Below are 20,772 nucleotides of genomic sequence, written 5' to 3' on the forward strand. Positions count from 1 at the left end.
TCTAAAAGTATACCTCACACCTTCATCGACGAGACAAGATTACAAAAAATGATATCATCAGGGGAATTTTTGAGCAGAAATTGGTAACGTGTTTCTCGCCTAATTTTGGGGTGCTGAATCCAAAAAATGAGGATCGTGGTTCTCTATTTTAGTCCATGAGCTTTAAAACTGAAAAACAAAATGGTGGCTGAAAAAGCAAGTACCAGTGTAAGGTTAACCCTCACCTTACTAGGCTTTGTGGACCCCAGGCCTACATTTTGACATGTTGTTTCTATTTTAAACAATGTATTTCATGGATTTATTTGTATTTCCTGTATGTGCCAGTATTACATTTTATGTTTAAGATACCATCTTGAAGCACAGAGTTGCAAGCATTTTTCTGTCTGGAGTCCTGAAAGACCTCACAAGTTTTGTTTCAATATTTACCTCCACCACCGAAGATGAAGAACGTTAAGGCCCTGTCACATCTTGACGATTTAGCCAGCGTATGCCGACGTATGCAAAATTTGACTAAAATGCCGGCACACGTCGAATACGTTATGGGTAAGTTTGTATACGTTAAGAGCACGCTGGCATACGTAGTAGTCAGGTCAGGTATGGGAGCATGTGCCAGAACAGCGCGTCGCTGCGTCCACTTTCCGCCGGTACTCCAGGGGCCTCCGTCTGGCCATCCCCCAGGCAGATGCCAGGCCCATCCCCATCTCCTTGAGATGATGGTCAACCTGCTGCAACCATGAGGCACGTGGTCGGCCCACTGGCCTCCTCCACTCATGAGACTCCCTCGCTGAGAGAATCTGGTGAGCAGGATCAGCGTCAGGAAAACGAGCCACATGTCCATACAGCCGCAGCTGACGCTCACGGACTATGCAGGTAACAAATCTCATCCGAGTCTCTCTCAGCAACCGCTCGTTGGACACAAAATCCGACCAGCGATAGCCAAGGATTCTCCGAAGAGACCTGGTACCAAAGGAATTAAGTCTCCGTCTCAGATCCTTGGTCAAAGTCCAAGTCTCGCACCCATAGAGCAAGACTGGAAGTACCAAGGACCTGAAGACTCGGACTTTCGTCCTCCCGCACAGGTACCGGCAGCGCCACACCCCATGATCCAGTGAATCCATGACTCCCCAGGCCCGACCCAGACGTCTATTGACCTCCGGCTCACAACCTGCGGAGACATGAATATCACTGCCAAGGTAAGTGAATCTATCCACGACCTCAACATCCTCACCACAAACAGACACAGACAGGACAGCAGCATCCAAGATGTCACCGAAAGCCTGGATCTTTGTTTTGACCCAAGAAATCCGTAATCCCAACGGCTCCGACTCCTCATTCAGCACCTCGAGGGCCCCCAAGAGGATGTCTAAAGTCTCCGCAAAGATGACTGCATCATCTGCAAAATCAAGGTCCGAGATCTTGACATTGCCAAACGATGCACCGCAACTTGATCTCTCCGACATCCTCCCAAAAATCCAGTCCATACAAGTGCTGAAAAGTGTGGGGGCAAGTACACACCCCTGACGAACTCCAGTAACAACTGGAAATAAGTCAGAGATGGTACCACCACACTTCACAGCACTCTCAGTACCAGAGTAGAGTTCAGACATCAGATCGATCAGTTTTGGTGGCACCCCACGAAGACCAAGAATCCTCCAGAGGACATCCCGATTCACTGAATCGAACGCTTTACAGAGATCAACATAGGCTGCAAGCAGCCCCTGCCGAAACTCTCGTCTGCGTTCGGTGAGGACACGAAGTGCAAGGATACGGTCAATCGTTGACCTCTTTGGTGTAAAGCCTGACTGCTCTGGACGCTGGTGCTCAAGCAGATGGTGGCGAACCCTATCAAGAATTATCCGAGCAAAGACCTTGCCCGGCACTGAGAGCAGCGTCACCCCTCGGTAGTTGTTGCAGTCTTGGCGATCACCCTTCCCTTTCCAGAGAGGGACAACAAGGCCCCTCTTCCAGTCAGTTGGGATGATGCCTGTGTTCCAGGCAGAGCACAAAACTGCATGCAACGACGCGAGTGCAGCATTTCCACCAGCCTTGAGAAGTTCGGCATGGATGCCACAGATCCCTGGAGCTTTGCCCCGTTTCAACTGGTTCACCGCAGCCCGTGTTTCCACAAGCGATGGTGGACCACAGTTGATTCGAGGGTCAGCAACAGGGATTGTAACACCCTTGACGTCCAACTCGACAGCTGGGGGATCAGCCTGGTACAACCGCTCAAAGTAACCGGCCCAGCGGGCCTTCACTTCAGACTCCTCTGTCAAGAGCCTACCACTCTCTGCTCGAACTGCAGTGCTCCGAGGGATGGGCTTGGATGAACGTAATGCGCGAATTCCCCTGTAAGCGGGACGAGAATCACCTGTCCACAGGTGATGCTCTACCCCCTCACAGATTCCTCGCACATAGGCCTCCTTGTCCACCCTCAGTGCACGTACAGTTTTACGCCTCAGCTCCCTGAACAGCTCAGCTCTGCCATTCAGCCTGGCCCTGCGACTCTGGTCAATGGTATCCAGTGTCCCTTGAGAGACAAAATTCTTCTTTGCCCTGCGGTGAACTCCAAGGCATCCACCGGCAACATCAAGGACGGTGGTCTTGAAGGTGCTCCACAACTCTTCAGGACCCCCAAAGCACCCAGACCCCCAAGTGTCCACTCAGCCTGTTCGCAAACTCCTCAGCTACTCTCTCATCCCTGAGCTTGGCAACATCCAGCCTAGGCTGGGATGGTACCATTCTCCAGGATTTAAGGTGCAGCTTTAGAGTTGCTACAACAAGCCTGTGGTCAGTATTGAGGAACTGAGCACTCCGGTAGACCCTGCAGTTCTGGATCATCCTCCAACGACCGTCAATGAGGACATGGTCAATCTCCTTTGCCACACCGCCAGCGTTGGAATACCAAGTCCAGCGATGAGCTTGCGGGCGCTGAAACCATGAACCAGCCACCCTAAGTCCATGACTTCTTGCAAAGTCAAGGAACTTAGTGCTATTCTGGTTCATAGTTCCTGACCCATGGGGACCAACACACACCTCATAACCATCCCTATCAGTTCCAGTCGATGCATTGAAATCCCCCAAGACTAGAAGTGTATCTCGTCTGGGGCACTGATCAACCACAGACTCGAGTGTGGCGTAGAATGTGTCCTTCATGGTAAGATCACTCGCCTCAGTCGGAGCATAAATAGAGACCAGGGAAATGACACCTAAGGAGTGACGAATCCTTAATCTCATAATACGCTCGTTGACCGGTGTTACCTCAATTATCATTGGGGTCAGCTTATTGGACACAGCTACAGCAACACCTTGGGTATGGTAACCATCAGAGCGACCAGACCAATAGTAGGTGTAACCACCCACCATTATCTCGCCGCAATCCGGTCTCCGAACCGCAATCCGGTAGTAGTATGCTGGCTTTTTTTTCATAGCATGCTGGCATACGTCTTTGTATGCCGAGGTGTTAGACAAATTTTCCATGCTTGAAATTTTTCGATGTATGCCAGTGTATGATCCACACGTTCCGCATAATGCTAGCCATAAGTTGTAGGCACGTTACGCGATCATTGACACACGTCGACACACGTTACTTGTAAGTTACTCATCAGTCGAAACACGTCGAGGTAATGTTTAGCGTACCCGAAACTTATTTCTAACCTATGAGTAACATGTTGTAGGCACGTTACGCGATCGTTGACACACGTCGACACACGTTACTTGTACGTTACTCATAAGTCGAAACACGTCAAGGTAATGGTTAGCGTCAGTGTTCCAGACTCCCTGGTTTTTTTTTTTTCGGTATGACGGTGATGTTAACACTTCGATTTCTAATGCGGTTATAATATAATATAATTAATAGGCTGCCGCTCAACGATTTAAATCATAACCGCACTAGAAATCGAAGTGTCAACATCACCGTCATATCGAAGAAAAAAATAAAAATAAAGATAAAAACAGGGAGTCTGGAACACTGACGCTAACCATTACCTTGACGTGTTTCAACTTATGAGTAACGTACAAGTAACATGTGTCGACGTGTGTCAACGATCGCGTAGCGTGCCTACAACTTATGCCAGCGTATGCGCAACGTGTCATACGTCGAGAAATTTTCAACATGCTGAAAATTTCTCGACGTACTCGGCGTATGACGACATATGCCAGCATACTGCGACGTATGCCAGCATGCTCTTAACGTATACAAAACTTACCCATAACGTATTCGACGTGTGCCAGCGTGGTTCGGCAAATTTTTCATACGTCTGTATACACTGGCTAAAACGTCAAGGTGTGACAGCGCCTTCACACTTCGATGTCTAGTGCGGTTATGATTTGAATCGTCGAGCCGCAACCTATTAATAGCCTATGCCACGTGATCGTCGGTGATACGCTGCCACGCGCTATGCATAAGTTAGACTATCGTTGGGCATAGGTTGTGAACGCCGACAACACGCTCAGCATTCGTTGGTATAAGTTATCTATATGTGATTAAAACGTTCTGTGTACGTTACTAATACCTTATGCATACATCCAACACGTTATTATATGCCCAAAACTTAAAAAAAACATCAATAGTTCAGCGTACGCCAGCGTTTTACAATCATTTTGAGACCTTGCCATACGCTGGCTAAAACGTCAAGGTGTCACAGCCCCTTTATGTTTTCATCCCTTTCTGTCTGTTTGTTTTTCTGCGTTTGTGTGCAGGATATTTCAAAAAGTTGTAGACGGATCCAGATGAAATTTTGTAGACAGGTTCGGCGTGTGACAAGGACGAACTGATTACATTTTGGTGAAGATCTGGATCTGGATCCGGCTACTAGAATTTTTAAGTTATTCTTCACCATTGAGAGATAAGGCCAAAAACGATATATAGCACGAAATCTCAAAAAGTTGAGGACGGATTTTGATGAAACTTGGTGGACACATTGGGTGTGTAACAAGGAAGAATTGATTCAGTTTTACTGAGGATCTGAATCCGGTTCAGGATCTGATAATTTTTTAAGTGATTCTTCACCATTGAGAGATAGGGCTAAACCGATTTATAGCACGATATCTCAAAAGGTTTTGGACCGATTCGGACGAAACTTGGTGGACACGTTGGGTCTGTGACCATGACAAATTGCTTCGATTTTGGTGAACATCCAAATCTGGATCTGGATACAATAATTATTTAATTTTTGAAATTATTGTTCACCATTGAGAGACAGGGCCAAAAACGATATCGTACTGTATCGCATGATATTTCAAAAATGTATCGGGTCCGATATGTTCTCGTGGATCAGACATTACGTGGCGGAGGTATGCACTCTACGAGTGCCCTTCTAGTTTGCATATGTGCTTACTTTGCATGACATTTGTATTGAACAATTCTGCGAAACCAGTCCACTCAATTGAAGACGTCAGCAAGAAGGCCATTGCTGATTTTTAGCTCCCCTTTGTTTTCCACTTATCACTTAAATGTGCATCTGCTTGAGCCTACTCACTTGGGAGTATTTTTTTCTGGGCCAAAATACTACTGAGCAAGCAATGGCTCAGGAGGCATACAATAAGGCTATGCGAGCACATAAAATTACATTGCAAGCCTTGTGGCATCTACTTGGGCAAAGCCTCCTTAACTTTGTTGAAGCCGCTGACCAACAATTATTTGACGATTTTTCAAATGCTTCTGTCGACTTGGCTGCTGCTAAGACCCTGATAGCATTGCTTGGTAGCTCAAGATTCAACGCAGTGATGGAAGCCCTTCTGGAGGAAAAAGGAGAAGAGAACATCGTCTCTTTCTGGTGGGGATGCATGGAAATAGTATCAATAATGCTCATTCACACAAACCTAGCATGATGGGTTATGGGACTTGCACTGACACTCCTTTACTTGCATATTACTATTCGGTTTGAGATATGACCATTACAACTGTGGTAGATGGAGTCCTGTATACCTCGCAGAGATGAAGATGTTAGCAGCAGAAGTATTGGCGGAGTTCCAGCAGGGGAACTTTGTCATTAAACGGTTTGCCCCACAAGTTCAACCAAGTTGATGCAGACCAGGCACAAGAGTGGATCAATTAAAGGAACAAGAAAGAAAGGAGGAGGGAGAGTTTGCATTCCAAAGACCATCACTGCCCAAAGCTGCTGAGCTCTCTCTCTCTCCTACAACCTGAGGACCCACCTTGCAGCAGATATCCATGAGATGTATCATATCTATCCCAGTGACATAGCCAATAACTGTGAGGCAATGCCAGGTAAGCACCAGCGAGCGAGACAACACAGATGAGCAATCATGAGTCTCAATACCAAAGCGTTTCCAAGTACTTGCAATTTGATACGCATCCAAATGTGCTGCAAAATATTTGCCACAAAAGATCCTGCAAGTGAGAAAATTAGAGTCCCGACTTAATGTGAGAAAGCAAGGTCAAAAGCAACGGAATACATTTTTGAAGGACAGGCTTCCTGAACAATCTGGAACACCTGCAGATCATTTCATATATGCTCCCACATTCAAGACACTGGATTAGGCAGTACATCACAGCATCAAAAGAAACAAAAACACTCCCGAAAGCAGACAGGAATATTCTGAAACGCCTTGTAATATCTTATGCATTTGGTTGTAATATTGAGATTTACAGCATCCTAAAACATGAGCTAATGCCTGTACCACTTGCTCTTGCGCATATGGATGGCAGCCTGAGAACGGGGAACAAATCCATGTTGGCTGACCTACTGATTTCAGACATCTAACTCCCTGCAACACTTGATCTTCATGGTAAATCTGCATGTCTGGAAATTGATGGACAGGCAAGAATTGTCTCCATTGGTAAACCAAGTGGTTCAAAGACATTTGGTGATTTAGCAGATGTTTTCATAACATCTGTCTTACAACCAGGCTCATCAAATGGGTACGTAGATGTTGTATTTGACTGGTATAGATATAAATATATCAAAGCAGACATGCAGCAAAGGCAAAGAAAGACCACACAACTAAAATGACATGTGATCAATGGAAGAGATGTTCCACTTCCAAATTCCTAGTCAAACTTTGTTGCCTTATCTGAAAACAAAGCAGATCTTGCCCGATTTGTCAGAAGAGCTACTGACAAATGCAGCAAGTGACAAAGAAATTATCATCACTGATGGATTTGCAGATGAACAGGAAGTTCAGTCTTCTCTCGCAGCCACGAACCTCACCACACTTAGCGGGCAACACATGAGGAAGCTGATACACAGCTTGTTCTACTTGCCATCAATGTCCATTTTGATACAGTGGTTGTATCAGCACGAGATACAGATGCCCTTCTTCTACAGGCATCACATTTAAACCATGCGAATTATAACCACCTCTGGATGATGACCTGAACTGCAAAGCAGAGAAAATATATACCTATTGATGCTGTCTGTAACAACCAGGACTACCAGTGCACTGATGCCATCCAATGCTCTTACCAGGTGAATCAACATTGTACATCTGTGATCACACCAAGCAGTCAGCTTGGAAAACATTTCTCCATCACTATGAGCTACACTACATAGCCAAAGGTATGCGGATACCCCTTCTAATTAGTGGATTCGGCAATTTCAGCCACACCCATTGCTGACAAGTGTATGAAATCAAGTACATAGCCATGCGATCTCCAAAGACAAACATTGGCAGAAGAATGGCACCATCATCGCTCAGTGACTTTCTGAAGTCACTGAGCTTTCTGAAGTGAAGTCATGCCATACTGAAGAGCTCAGTGACTCTCAACGTGGCACCGTCATAGGATGCCACCTTTTCAACAAGTCAGTTCATCAAATTTCTGCCCTGCTAGAGCTGCCCCGGTCAACTGTAAGTGCTGTTTTTGTGAACTTGAAACGTCTAGGAGCAACAACAGCTTTGCCATGAAATGGTAGGCCACACCAGCTCACAGAATGGGACCGCCGAGTGCTGAAGCGCATAGCACAGAAAAATCTTCTGTCGTCGGTTGCAACACTCATTAACGAGTTCCAAACTGACTCCAGAAGCAACGTCAGCACAAGCACTGCTTGTCGAGAACTTCATGAAATGGGTTTCCATGACCGAGCAGCTGCACACAAGCCTAAGATCACCATGCGCAATGCCAAGCGTCGGCTGGAGTGGTGTAAAGCTCACCACCATTGGACTCTGGAGCAGTGGAAACGTGTTCTCTGGAGTGATGAATCACGCTTCACCATCTGGAAGTCCGATGGACAATTCTGGGTTTGGTGGATGCCAGGAGAACGCCACCTGCTCGATTGCATAATGCCAACTGTAAAGTTTGTTGGAGGAGGAATAATGGTCTGGGGCTGTTTTTCATGGTTCGGGCTGGCCCCTTAGTTCCAGTTCAGGAAAATGTTAATGCTACAGCATACAATGATATTCTAGACCATTCTGCGCTTCCAACTTTGTGGCAACAGCTTGGGGAAGACCCTTCCTGTTTCAGCATGATAATGCCCCTGTGCACAAAGTGAGGTCCATACAGAAATAGTTTGTCGAGATCGGTGTGGAAGAACTTGACTGGCCTGCACAGAGCCCTGACCTCAACCACATTGAACACCTTTGGGATGAATTGGAATGCCGACTACGAGCCAGACCTAATCTCTCAACATCAGTACTTGACCTCATTAATGCTCTTGTGGCTGAATGGAAGCAAATCCCCACAGCAATATTCCAACATCTAGTGGAAAGTCTTTCCAGAAGAGTGGAGGCTACTGTGGCAGCAGAGGGGGGGGGCACCAACTCCATATTAATGGCCATGATTTTGGAATGAGATGTTGGACGAGCAGGTGTCCACATACTTTTGGCCATGTAGTGTACTGGGTGATTTGGAAGAAGGAATACTGATACCCAGGAAGTTTAAGTTGGTCGAGAAATTTGTGTGAATAATGTATGCAGTGACGATGTTTATTCAGTCGACACCCTACGTACTATCGTGTTTACAAAAGCCGGCCTTCTATAAAAGTTACCCCCAACCAGTGATTCCCTTCAACTGCACATACAGCGTGTGCATTACCAATCCATGGTATGGAAGGAAGCTCACTGTCCAGTGCCGCATCTTCCAGATGCCAGCGAGTTGGGATTCAAGCCAGATGACACAGGTCCTGGACCCATTCTGATGACTCTTGCCTCCATACCAAATGCTTGTCTCAAAATAGTATCTTGCTCTTATCGTTCAAGATGCCAGACCCGAAGCTGTAAGTGCTGAAAGACAAAGCTGCCATGTACTTCTGACTGTGAATGTCGGCAGCAGACTGATGGCTGCATCAACACTATGAATTTGGGAAGTTGATTGCTTGTACATAAGTCAATGATGACTAAATGTTGACTTTTGAATGTTTTACAATAATTAAATACTTTGTCACATTTTACATTATACTAGACTGTTGGTTTCCTTAATAAATACATTTTTATGGATCATTATTTTTATACATTATTTGTCACTTTGTTTTGGTACATTCTTTGTCACTTGATGCATTTGCCAATAAAGAATAAATACATTATTTTTCATAACTTGACCTCCTTAACCCGAAACTTCACCCTTGTAAGCTCACATTTTGGATTAGCACCCCTGAATTATGCAAGAAACAAGTTTCCAACGTCTCTGCAAAAGGGGTCTTCAAATGAACTGTTTTGGGAGAATTATTTTTTTTCGACGGCCATTTTGTTTTGATGATTTTTTTTAATATTCATTTTTAATTCTTCAATAATTTTTAATTTAATGATCATCCTTCTTAAAATGCTTTTGGATCAATATCTATCTTGCAATCCTTTCTTATAATTGATATTCTTATTTGCTGTGTTATTATTTAATCTGAAGCTTTCAATTGGGGTTTGTGCATTCTCCATTATTAGGCATCGCGTGGGGGAATGCATCATCACTCTTGTGTCAGAATGGCTAAAGTGACTTATTAAACCGTTTCCAGGACTGACAGGCCCTTGGATATGAAGGTAAGTTGTTCTCTACACAACATAAAGCATAAAGCCATCTATTCACAGTTTATGAGGCATTGACCTCTCTGCATTGCACAAGTGCTTGTGCATAGATTGGCACTGAAACAAACAAAGGGATGCAACAAAATATGCAATTCCTCGAACCACTTGTCTTCGTTTCTTCCCATCATTGGAGAAACTACATTTGGTTGCAGAATTTGTGCACCGAGCATAACAGCCTAATCAGGGCTGTGGGCGTTACGCCCAATGCAGAATTATCCACAAAGTTTCGGAACAAACGGGATAAAGATGCTGATTTGATGCCTCTGATGCGGAATTTTCTATTGGAGGCACAGCAGGAGAGCAAGCCTGCCTTAATAGTGCTGAAGCCTGAGCATCTGGAGGGAGTTTAATCTGAGAATCCCTCTCTATTTCACTTTATATGCTCTGGATATCCACATAATCTCACTCTCACTCTCCTCTCTTTATCTACCTTTCTCTCATTTTCTCTTCCTTCCCACTCCCTCCCTCCCCTTGGGTGACCTTCGGACACAACTAAGTTCGTGCATTCGCCATTCAGAAGGGTTCTGGGCTTGAATGGACAAAACCTCAGTGATTTAACACTGCCCAGCTCAGGACCAAAATTGTTATTTCATCAGGCAGTCAGCTGAAGGAATTATTAAAATCCTTCTCTTTCCATTGATCAATCAAATCTGACATCATCAATGATGGTATTTTGTGTTTTGGAAATCAAGCATTTGCTGAAAGCACACCTCATACAATGTGGAGTGATAAAAGTCCAGACAAAGGACATTAATTTTATAGCTTTTTCTTCTTGCAGATGATGCCTAATGACAGAAATATCCAGTTTTTGTATGACAATATACTTTTGCTTTCGGACAAGAGTGCATGTGATTTTCTTTGACAAGCTTTTAATTTTTTTTTTCTATGTGCATTAAGATCTAATTCTGATGGAAGAGCAAGGTGACGGAGAGTAAAAAGGAAACGCACTGACAGTGGGACCCCAGTTGAATAAAAATAATGGCATGGATGAAGAGTGCATCGAGGAGGGGAGGAAATGTAGAAACTTGCAAGAGGTTTGAGTTTGGTTGGATTACTTTGGAGAGAAAAGGTTGTGGGTAAGGATGCTGAGGATTGTGTCAGATGGTGGTGCACCATTTCCTTGAGCCCTTGGAGGGAAGAGTACAATTTACCTATCTCTGGAAGACAATTGGATGGAAAGCCTGGATTTTAGGACTTGAACCATGAGGCGGTTGATGGAAGAACACGTACATACTGAAGGAGCAGGGGTGGATTGGATGGCTGATAGAGCAGAGATTTAGACCAAAAGAGAAGCAGTAAAATATAGAGGCCACTCAGCTAGCATTGTGCTTTGGCCTCAATGTGAAAGATACCAGCAATGTTGATTTTTAGATTCCACAGAATCCATGAGGCAGATATGATGTCAGGCCCACAGCCCGCACTGGAGAACAGTAGTCCATTGAGCTACAGACAGACGTTGGAGGCTGTGAGTATTTCAGATTTTTTAATGAATGACTTGGAATGATGCACAGGATGCCCAGTCTGCAGCTGGGTATGGAGGATGGCTTTGCTATGGAGTCAGCCCAGGAGAGGTCTTGGCTGAGTGTGAGGCCCAGAAGTTCTGAACCTTTTGCAGTGGCTGACCATGGAAATGTATGTGTCCATTTAATCATCCCCTCAGACCCCAGAGTGACAGGGTGAAATGATGAGATTTGCCTGGATTTAAGGGCATGTTTCATTTCTCAGTCCAGCATGTAATCAATTCCAGATCAGCAGAGTGATACAACTGTTGTATTCCTTTCAGTGGAATGAGTCTGAGATACAATATAACATTTCAGTGTGATGGTTGGTATACAATGTGGAGTCATCTGCAAAAAGGAAGCGAGTGTTTCCTCGAACAGTGGGCAGGTCATTCAGGTAGATGAGTAAGACAAGGCAAAATATACTGCATGAAGTATATTTTGAATGAAATATACAAAAATATACTGCAAATTATACTGGGAGAGGGGAAGCCTCATCTGGGCAATCAAAATTGCCTTGATCAGTATCCTGGTTAACAGCGCACGGAGGATTTATACACCTTGTAATCTTGCTGCTGCTGCTGCTGCTGCTGCTGAAATTGACAAAATCATGAATATACGCCATGAGAATGGTTATCCTGAGCATATAGTTAAGAGATACATACACAAGTTTCTAAAAAGAGCCTGGTGTTGGCGCAGTGGTTAGGGCAGCTTCTTGGGATCCAAAAGGTCCTGAGTTCAAGCCCCGTTGGGCCACTGAATGAATACACCAGGGGGTTGGCTCAGCCTGTCATCCTTCCAAGGTCGGCGAAATGAGTACCAGTATACTGGGCCGGTGTATACCCCGGTTATAATAGGTGTGCCATATCCCTGTATCGTAAGAGGTGACCAGGGTTGCGTCAGGAAGGGCATCCGGCGTAAAACATGTGCCAAATCTCTATGCGGATCATAAGGATGATCCATTGTGGCGACCCCTAACGGGAGCAGCCGAAAGAAGAAGAAGACACAAGTTTCTAAACACGCCAAAAGATCGGAGGATTGGTCCGGACAAATGTCCAGTCTATATCAGGATGCCCTGGAAAGGGCAATCATCACAAAGGTTTGAAGTACAAATCAAACATATTGTGTCCAACACGTTTCTGGCTGTGCAACCCAAGTAATCTTTACCTCTCACCGTTTGCTGGTGTCAGTCAACAAGGACGTGCTACCCACCTCACAAACCAGCAATGTTATTTATGAGTTTAAGTGCTGATGTGAAGCTTGGTACGTGGGCTGCACAACACTAACATTGGCTGATCGGATCAAACAACACATCCCTTTGGCGATTCGAAGAAAGATTGTGAGGCTTAGAACACAACCAGTGCGAGCATGTAGAAATATCCAGCAACCACCGGCCACTGTACCTGCTTCATCTGCCATTGCACAACACCTGGTTGCCAACCCTATCTGTGCAGACCAGTACAATGCAGATATGTTCAGGATATTGAGCCGAGGTTGGAGCTCATTTCATTTTCGTATGTTGGAAGCAACCTTCATCTTCACCACCGATCCAATATTATGTTGTCAAAAGGAATTAGTACGATCTCTGTGTCTCTTTCAGCATGGAAAGATCAAGGGAAGTACGGTAACAAATGGTGAACGGACCTTTGGGGAAACCCATCCCCCCTCTCTCCAGGATGTGGTTGCAAATGTCAATCATCGACAAACTCTGCTCCAGCCAATGGGAGCTCGAGGTGAAGATGATGAACCGACCAATGGGCGTTCAGATTAACCGTGATGGTCATTACGGTTGAACCAATCAGTGTTTATCTTATTGAGACCGGCGTATAAAGCATGCACCTTCACTTCCTCCTTCACTTGCTGCGATTTTTACCCTGAAGAGTGCGGCACGAAAAGCTTCGATTATTATTATGTCGTGTTTGTTTGTATCCATATAAATATATATATATATATATATATATATATATATATATATATATATATATATATATATATATATATATATCCTCTTCGACGATTGGAAATATCTCATCTGTCGAGCTTTTCAGATGGCCCTTGCATTTACAGCTTCTTGTGTCGATAAGTGGATCGCTCCAGATAGATAAAGAACATTATTGAAGTGCTTCCCACTTGAGTGGGCCTATTTGATATTCCTTTCTGTCTCGTGATATCATGATGTGGAATTTCTGGATAAAATCTCACGTGGCACACTGTGATGATTTTCTATCTTCTCCTAATCTCCCTTTGATCCCCCTAATACCCCCGGGCCATAAATAATATACGTATATGTATTTACCATGAATCTTTGATACACCCACAAAAAAACTAACATTTTATACTGAACAGCTGATTCAGTGATCCTTTTGTTGAAATTCTGCTGGATTTGGGTATATGCAATTGGGAGGCTCACTAGCTGGTTGTATTTTTTTTTTCATCTTTTTGTGTCGAAGTCATTACAGCTGCTTCCCTGGAATCACATTCTCCAGTGTCGCACAAAGGACTAACCTTAGAGCCTCACTGCCTTCCTACCTGCAGTCCAGTACCCAATTATACGAAGCTCTTCCATCATAACATAGTTTTATGATCACTGATAGCATAGAATCTTAAAATTTAAACACAGAAGGTAGTTTTCTCATTTTTTAATAACAAATAAATAAAGGTGATCTTTGTAAAACAACATGTACAACTCATTCTACCTATTGTTGCTCTCAAGTAATTTGACTTCTGAAGTACAAACGCTGCAAAATAATGGTAAGAGAAACCATTGATCTATAAAGATTTGGTTGCCATAGTGTTCCTTTGACTGATGGGGAACAGAAGAGGAGTGTGACATGAGTCAGGGAGTGCTGAAGGATCAGAGGCCACAGGAACAAAAGAAGTAGGTGATGCTCCAAAGAAAAGTGAAATCAAACAAAGCCAGTGGCCTGTTAGGTATGCATGTGCAGGTGGTGAAATCTCTGGATGAAGAAGGAAATGAATGTGTGGCATCACTGACACCGAGACCTGATGAACATCTGGGAAAAAGAAAGGTACCAACGGATTTGGAGTGAAGCACAATCATCACGATGATACAAACAAAAAGGGGGGTTTATTAGGGTATAGAAATATTGGACGGATAAAAATGATACCTTCACATGAATAAAAGGATAGAAGTGGCAGGAGTTGGCTGCAAGAGGAAAATGCCAATGAATTTAAAAGTCAACGTGTACAAAACGTATCAGTCCAGCTTTAACCTATGGAATATAGACTATGTCTTTCAAGAAGCAAGAGAAGGGTATTAGAAAGAAGAGAAATGAGAATGTGAAGATTGTTTGGTGAAACACCCTGAGGGGACACCAAGCTATTTCGACATCTAAGCTAGTTTGGACATCTGTTTATGACTGGAACGTCGGAACCCAGTAAAGGAAGTAATGAAATTGCCAAGTGTGGGGAAGGTGTACCGAGAATGAGGTGGAAAGAGATATGAGGAAAACAGAACAAACACCTAAGCATGCAAGAGACAGTACTGTGCAGACAAGCGATCCGAGTGGCTGACCCCATTGATATACGGAATTTAGTTCAGAAAGCCATAACTCGGTGTAGCTATGACTGATCTGAGTGATCAGTCTCATTAAAACACTGGAGATCCATCTAAATTCATAAGAACCAGGGTGGTGTCATCAGCAATGCATGTAATGGTGTTGATTGCAAATGTTTTGCTGATTGCTACTTTTGATACTGCTTGCTGCTCCGATTCACATGCATTGCATCCGACAATGTCCTTGTCTACTCTGTCGTGTTCTGCAGAATAAAGAAAAGAAAACTCTTCTTTCACTATAGCTATGGCGGCAACATTTATCCACCATTCTTGCATTTCCCGATCAACTGAGCACATCGCTTTCCGTTGTTAAATCAAAAAAATGCATTTTTGGCCCTCACGTGCACCCGTGTTCACGAGTACTGCAGAATAACAAAGTTACAAAAACACTACCAGTGCAAAATCTAAGAGGTCATTTTTCAGCTCTGGGTGTGTAGAAAGCAAATGTACTTCTGTCACCTTTGCACACTGTCTTCTCATGCCTACCTTTCTTGTGTTCACTGTCGGGGGTGAGGGGACCACTGTGGTTGATGAAAAGCTGTGGCTTTCTTATGTTATCTTTTGACTTTCATCACTGAATCCTGCACTCTTACCCAGCAGTGCAGATTTTCTCCATTATGCATACTGAGTTCCACCACTGTACATTATTTCTCATTATATTGGGATTATTGGTCGATGCACAATTGCAACAGAAAGTATTCATTATTCTAATTTTAATACAGTACGAACTATGAAGCATGAGGGAAGCAACCTTTTTATTACAGCCTCATATGCTCCTTCGAGGGAAATATTGCTTTTTGTGAGTATAGTGCATAAGGAACCAATTATGAGCTCGACATCATATTGTTGAACTTTCTCATGAATGTAAGTTCGCAGACTTTCATTGTGGTGGCTGATGGGAGAATCTGTGCTTCTACAAATCTGTGGACAATTAAATCGTGACATGCTGATTAAATGTCATATTGTAAGAGAAGAAGACAAATATTTTCTTCCTTAACCATGGTATCATTTGAATAAGATATTTGATGTTTATTGACTTTAATTCGAGTACATTGCTCTGACAAGGTACAACAACAACCCTTCAACAAAGGGATTCTCTCGATTCCTGTGGCAGTAAACTTGCTATTCCCCAAATATTGGGGTTTTATTAAGATACAAAATCTCAGCCCATGAAAGACCATGGAGATAGAGGGTGACACGGCAACAGTACTGACAGTGGGGCCATGGTTGGACACAACAAGCAAGGGAAAGAACGAACAGTAAATGAAGAAATTAAGATAGGAGGGGGTGGGGGACAAAGTAACCAGCAAGTAAAAGGGTTGGATTAGTAATGATTAGTGGGGTTATTAAAGATCGCAGGTTTGGCTGGGAGATACATTTTAAGATGGTTGTGCATCTTTTGCATTCCTGGAGGGAAGAGTGGCATTAAATTGTCTCAAGAAGGCATTTATGCAAATGGGAGAATGGAGGACGAAAGTGTGGAGATGGAAAGAAAGCCTAGATTTTGGAAGTTTAATCAGGAGGGGCTCACTGGAAGAACGCTTGCGTCCTGGAGGAGTTGGAGAGGGTCGGAGAGCTGAGAGAGTGGAGGGAGATAATCTGGAGGAGAGACAGTAAAATAAAATAAAAATAGAGACCACAGACCTATCTGTGATGCTAGAGCAACAGATGTTATCTGTGCTGCTCGACCTTGTATTTTTACCTTATGAGAGATGTGAAGCCTGGTGTTGGCTGAACAGTTAGGTGACTTGCTTCTGGTGGCTGGCTTGTGCTGGCTTATGGTGACTGGCTTATGATCCTTGGGTCTTGAGTTCAAGCCTCTTTCAAGTTGTTGATTAAAACCAGGTCGGGTTTATTCAGCCTGTCATCCCTCTGAGGTTGGCAAAATGAGTACCAGTGTACTGGGGTAATAGCCATTCAGGGTAACTTGCATCAGAGTGGTGACCTATCCAAGACAGCACTCCATGCCAATGAAACTGCCTCAGCAACCATATGTACTTTTATGGCATGAGAGGAATGGTATTATTCTTATTTTAACGTGCTAACAATACCGATTCACACGAATAACAATGGGACAAGTGAGGTCTTGGATGGCACACACAGCGATTGGTATGTGCAGGTCTTTCGCTCACAGCAAGTACTGCTTGGGATCGGCAGTATCGCAGGAAAGATGAGGTGGAAGATCAAGAGAGAAAATATGGCAGCCAAGCAGAGTTAAAGGAGAGATGCTTAATGCGTTAAAGTTCAGCTCCAATGCTTTGTGTGGGTGTCCAGCACTAGCCCCTGTGACTGTACATTGTCCAGAGCTCCTCCTTCACACCTGCTCGTGTGGCACACCCTACGTACTATGGGACCATCTTTTTCCTGATGTTGGCCCTGTGATTAGCCTTCCATTCCTTCAGGGAGGTCCATACTCTGGGTCATCCCTCCCACAGCGTGGCCGCAATAAAATATGTCTTCCAGTCTTCTTCTGGGTTCCACAGCTTATTTCGCCACCACAACTCGCACAAATTGGCCAGACAGATTGTAACGGTCCTACCAAGCCGCTTCTATGTGCCTCAAAACTTCAAATTCATCGCCTGGCCTTACCTTACGGAAGGTCAGATATTTTGCAACCTCACTCTGCTTTTCCTATCTATAAATTAGATACTCTGCCTCCTCATCATCACGTGTAACAAAACGACTTACTCTGACATGTCCCTGTTCACAAGAGTAAATCTACGTGACACGAATCACACGGTCTGTACTATGGTCTTACTACATTCTAACTATGGATCCTCCTTCCATGCGTTACAATATTATTGTGCTCAGTAGAGACAAGGCAAAGTCTTAGTTAATGTGGCGAGCTATTGAAGGGAATTAAGATACCACGATGTTCTTGCTCTGATGAAGGTCAAATGCTCGAAATGTCACTTGGACCTGTTTCCCATTCCCATGGCATTAAACATACTCTCATCAATCTTTAGTGGATAAAAAAGTTGCACTTTGTTGTAAAAAAATATTCAGTGAAGACTGTAAATGCAGAGCACTTGCATCAACATCACATCCCGATGTGAACTCGCACATTGAAGAGAGACAACTTGTCAACAAATATTCTTATGTTTGCTTTGAACATTCCTTACTGAGCGATTACCAAAGGGAGTTTCCGCATGAACTACTGGGGTAAGAAAACAAAATTGCACAAAGAGTGTAAATATCGCCCTGAGTTTTTACTGTCTCGCATCACCAACAGAAACACACTCTCATGGCATTTTCTACAGAAGAATGAAGTAGGAAGAGAAAGGGTTCGTTGTCTGACACCCTTACTCAAAACTCACCTGCCCCCCCAACCCCTGCCCGGTCCCTCCTAACCGTCCATCCTATCCTCCCTCTTTTTATGCCAATGGTCACTCAATGTAAAATGTTAAATTATACCGAGCTGTTTTCTCAGTCTTGCCCTTTATACCATGCACTGTGCTAAACAACACAGTCTGTATGCATTGTTTTTAGTCATTTAATTATTTTACCTTGCTTAATTTAAAGTGTGTATTCTGCTGGAAGCAAATGCAACATGACACGATTACCTTATGTTATTGCCTATACATTTATGATGTGCACAAATATGCTGACATTTTGCCATTTTCATATATGGTGACATTTTCTCCCTTGAAGAGGATGGTTTTCATTGCCTTCAGTCACTTTATTTAGACGAGGGTTAAAACGTATGGCTGTCCATCCGGTACCATCTTGTAGAAAACCTTGCATGGTGGCGTAGTCGTTCAGTATATATGGTGAAGTCATATTCTTAGCAATCAATAAATGTTCTCAAATTATATAATATGTTGACAAAAAAGTACTTTCTATATTGTTTTCAGTAAATTTATTAAACACAAATCATTATATTATATTCTAAAATTCAGCCGGTGTGTCTCCATCACCACTTTCTTCCCCCACCCTCTACCACCCCCTCCCTGCACTCTTGTCTTCTCCAAAGTCAAAAAGCTGAGGAATGAGAACAATTCACTCATACCCTGCAAAGGATTATTGGCACTTTTTTTCAGCAGGTGAGTTCCTGATCCGAGGTGTTGACTTTACCGCTTCAGTGGGAAAAGATCAATAGCCTTGGGGTCACTATTCTTAGTCATTGTGAAGGCCAAGCTAAGTGCCTGGTGTTTTGATGTGTGGCATCAATGCTGAATGTCCAGCCTGAGCCTTAATCAATCAATCATCAAAATCTACTCCCTACATGTTGTGACCCCTTTGTTCTCTCAAAGGAATGCCCATCAGTGGGCCTCTTTGATTGCCTGTTGTTATTAAAGATGTAGGGTTATTTGGTGATGATGCATTTATTGGAAAAGCTTGTGTTTTTTTTAACATAATGAAGAACATCCACAGGCCAACCACCAACTGTTGGGAAGATGGTTTTGGAGTTGGGAGCTGGAGGAAGACACTTCATTGTGATTCACACACCTGCAGGGAGTGTGCTAAATAGGTGGTAAAGATTTTGCAAAAAAATTGGAATTTGTACTAAATAAGTTGCTATAACCAGTGATATAAATCATTTGTTAGTTTTGTCTTTAAAAAAAAAACATGGTTTTACAGCAGAGCTTGTCACCTGTAATGAGATGTGATGTCACAGGTGGAATCCCGAAAAGGAATCCTGAAAAGTCAAGGCAGTGAGAGACGATTGTATAACCTCAAATCAAGAATGAGTTAGCTTCCAAGAGTAACTCAAACATTGAAAGTGAATCCAAGATCGGTTCTTTTTTTTTTATGAGAGAGTGAATGGTCTGATGATAAACGAGAAAATAAATAGGATCATCAGTATGTTTGTTTTTCGTACACAAGATGCACACTCATGGAAGAGCGAGGTGATGGAGGGTAAAAAGGCAATGCAGTTACAGTGGGGGGGTTGGGGCCGCAGTTGGCCACATACATTATATCTGTTTAAAAGCCTTTGTCCTGCATGTGATTTATGTACGAGCTCCTCTGACGGGTCTTAAAAAAATGAAATGCAAACAAGATTGCCTCCCAATAAAAGATGGTTTAGTAAAATAAGCTGTTAATGCATACCATAATATTCAAGCATGTTCTCTGCGCAAAGTTTTGTTAATAAAGTTAAGTGAAAAATATTCAGTCGATTGGCACAACTCAAAAATACTAGTGTGCACCACGAATCCGAGATGATGTATTTCATGGGAAACTGTGGGAATGTGAAAATGCTGCCTTTCCCAGCAGCATGCAGATCATTTGTATTGTTCGGAGACACTTTGCAATTTGTATATGTGAAGAAAACAATTCTCAGCTTTACTGCCATTCTTAATAGCAGACTCTCGGTGGTAAGAATGCATCATGAAGTTCATCATCTTTTCTCTGGCGTCCCAATAAAATGACCTGTTACCGTGACGATGTAATCATTGTGCTTTACAAACTAAGTGCTCAAATGTTTACACAAAGATTATTTTATCGATTTGGAGGAGGGTGAAAATGAACGATTTGTGGTTTTGAAATGCAGGTTCAGTTTCAAGCCAAGTTGGGTCTTTAGCCACCGAGCTATCAATTGTCATGGTGAATGAAAATTGAGACAACTCTCGCTTCGGTTTGATTATCAGAATTGGACTGCTCTGGTGATGGCAAGAAAAATGAGCAAAATACATGAGTTTTTAAGTCAACAGGCAAGCTCAGCTTCTCGACCCTTATGAAAATCGCTCATGATTTCTCATGAGATCTGATTGAAATCTACTG

General features: G+C 43.4%; 1 long non-coding RNA gene across 3 annotated transcripts in view; it reads left to right on the plus strand.

The window, feature by feature from the left end:
• The window catches only part of LOC147016893 (uncharacterized), a 120,926-nt gene extending 100,499 nt beyond the window's left edge, over nucleotides 1-20,427 (plus strand). For 2 of the 3 annotated variants that reach the window (XR_015049239.1, XR_015049237.1), the window contains 3 exons: nucleotides 9,832-9,927; nucleotides 19,022-19,091; nucleotides 19,423-20,427. This is a non-coding gene — a long non-coding RNA (uncharacterized LOC147016893). The remainder of the gene's footprint in view (nucleotides 1-9,831; nucleotides 9,928-19,021; nucleotides 19,092-19,422) is intronic. The other variant, XR_015049238.1, reaches the window with a different exon arrangement.
• Nucleotides 20,428-20,772: the final 345 nt, after the last annotated feature.

Source organism: Eptatretus burgeri, chromosome 11, assembly GCF_056783735.1.
Source record: "Eptatretus burgeri isolate ZD-2024b chromosome 11, Ebu_testis_v1, whole genome shotgun sequence".
In the NCBI taxonomy this organism is placed as follows: Eukaryota; Metazoa; Chordata; class Myxini; order Myxiniformes; family Myxinidae; genus Eptatretus; species Eptatretus burgeri.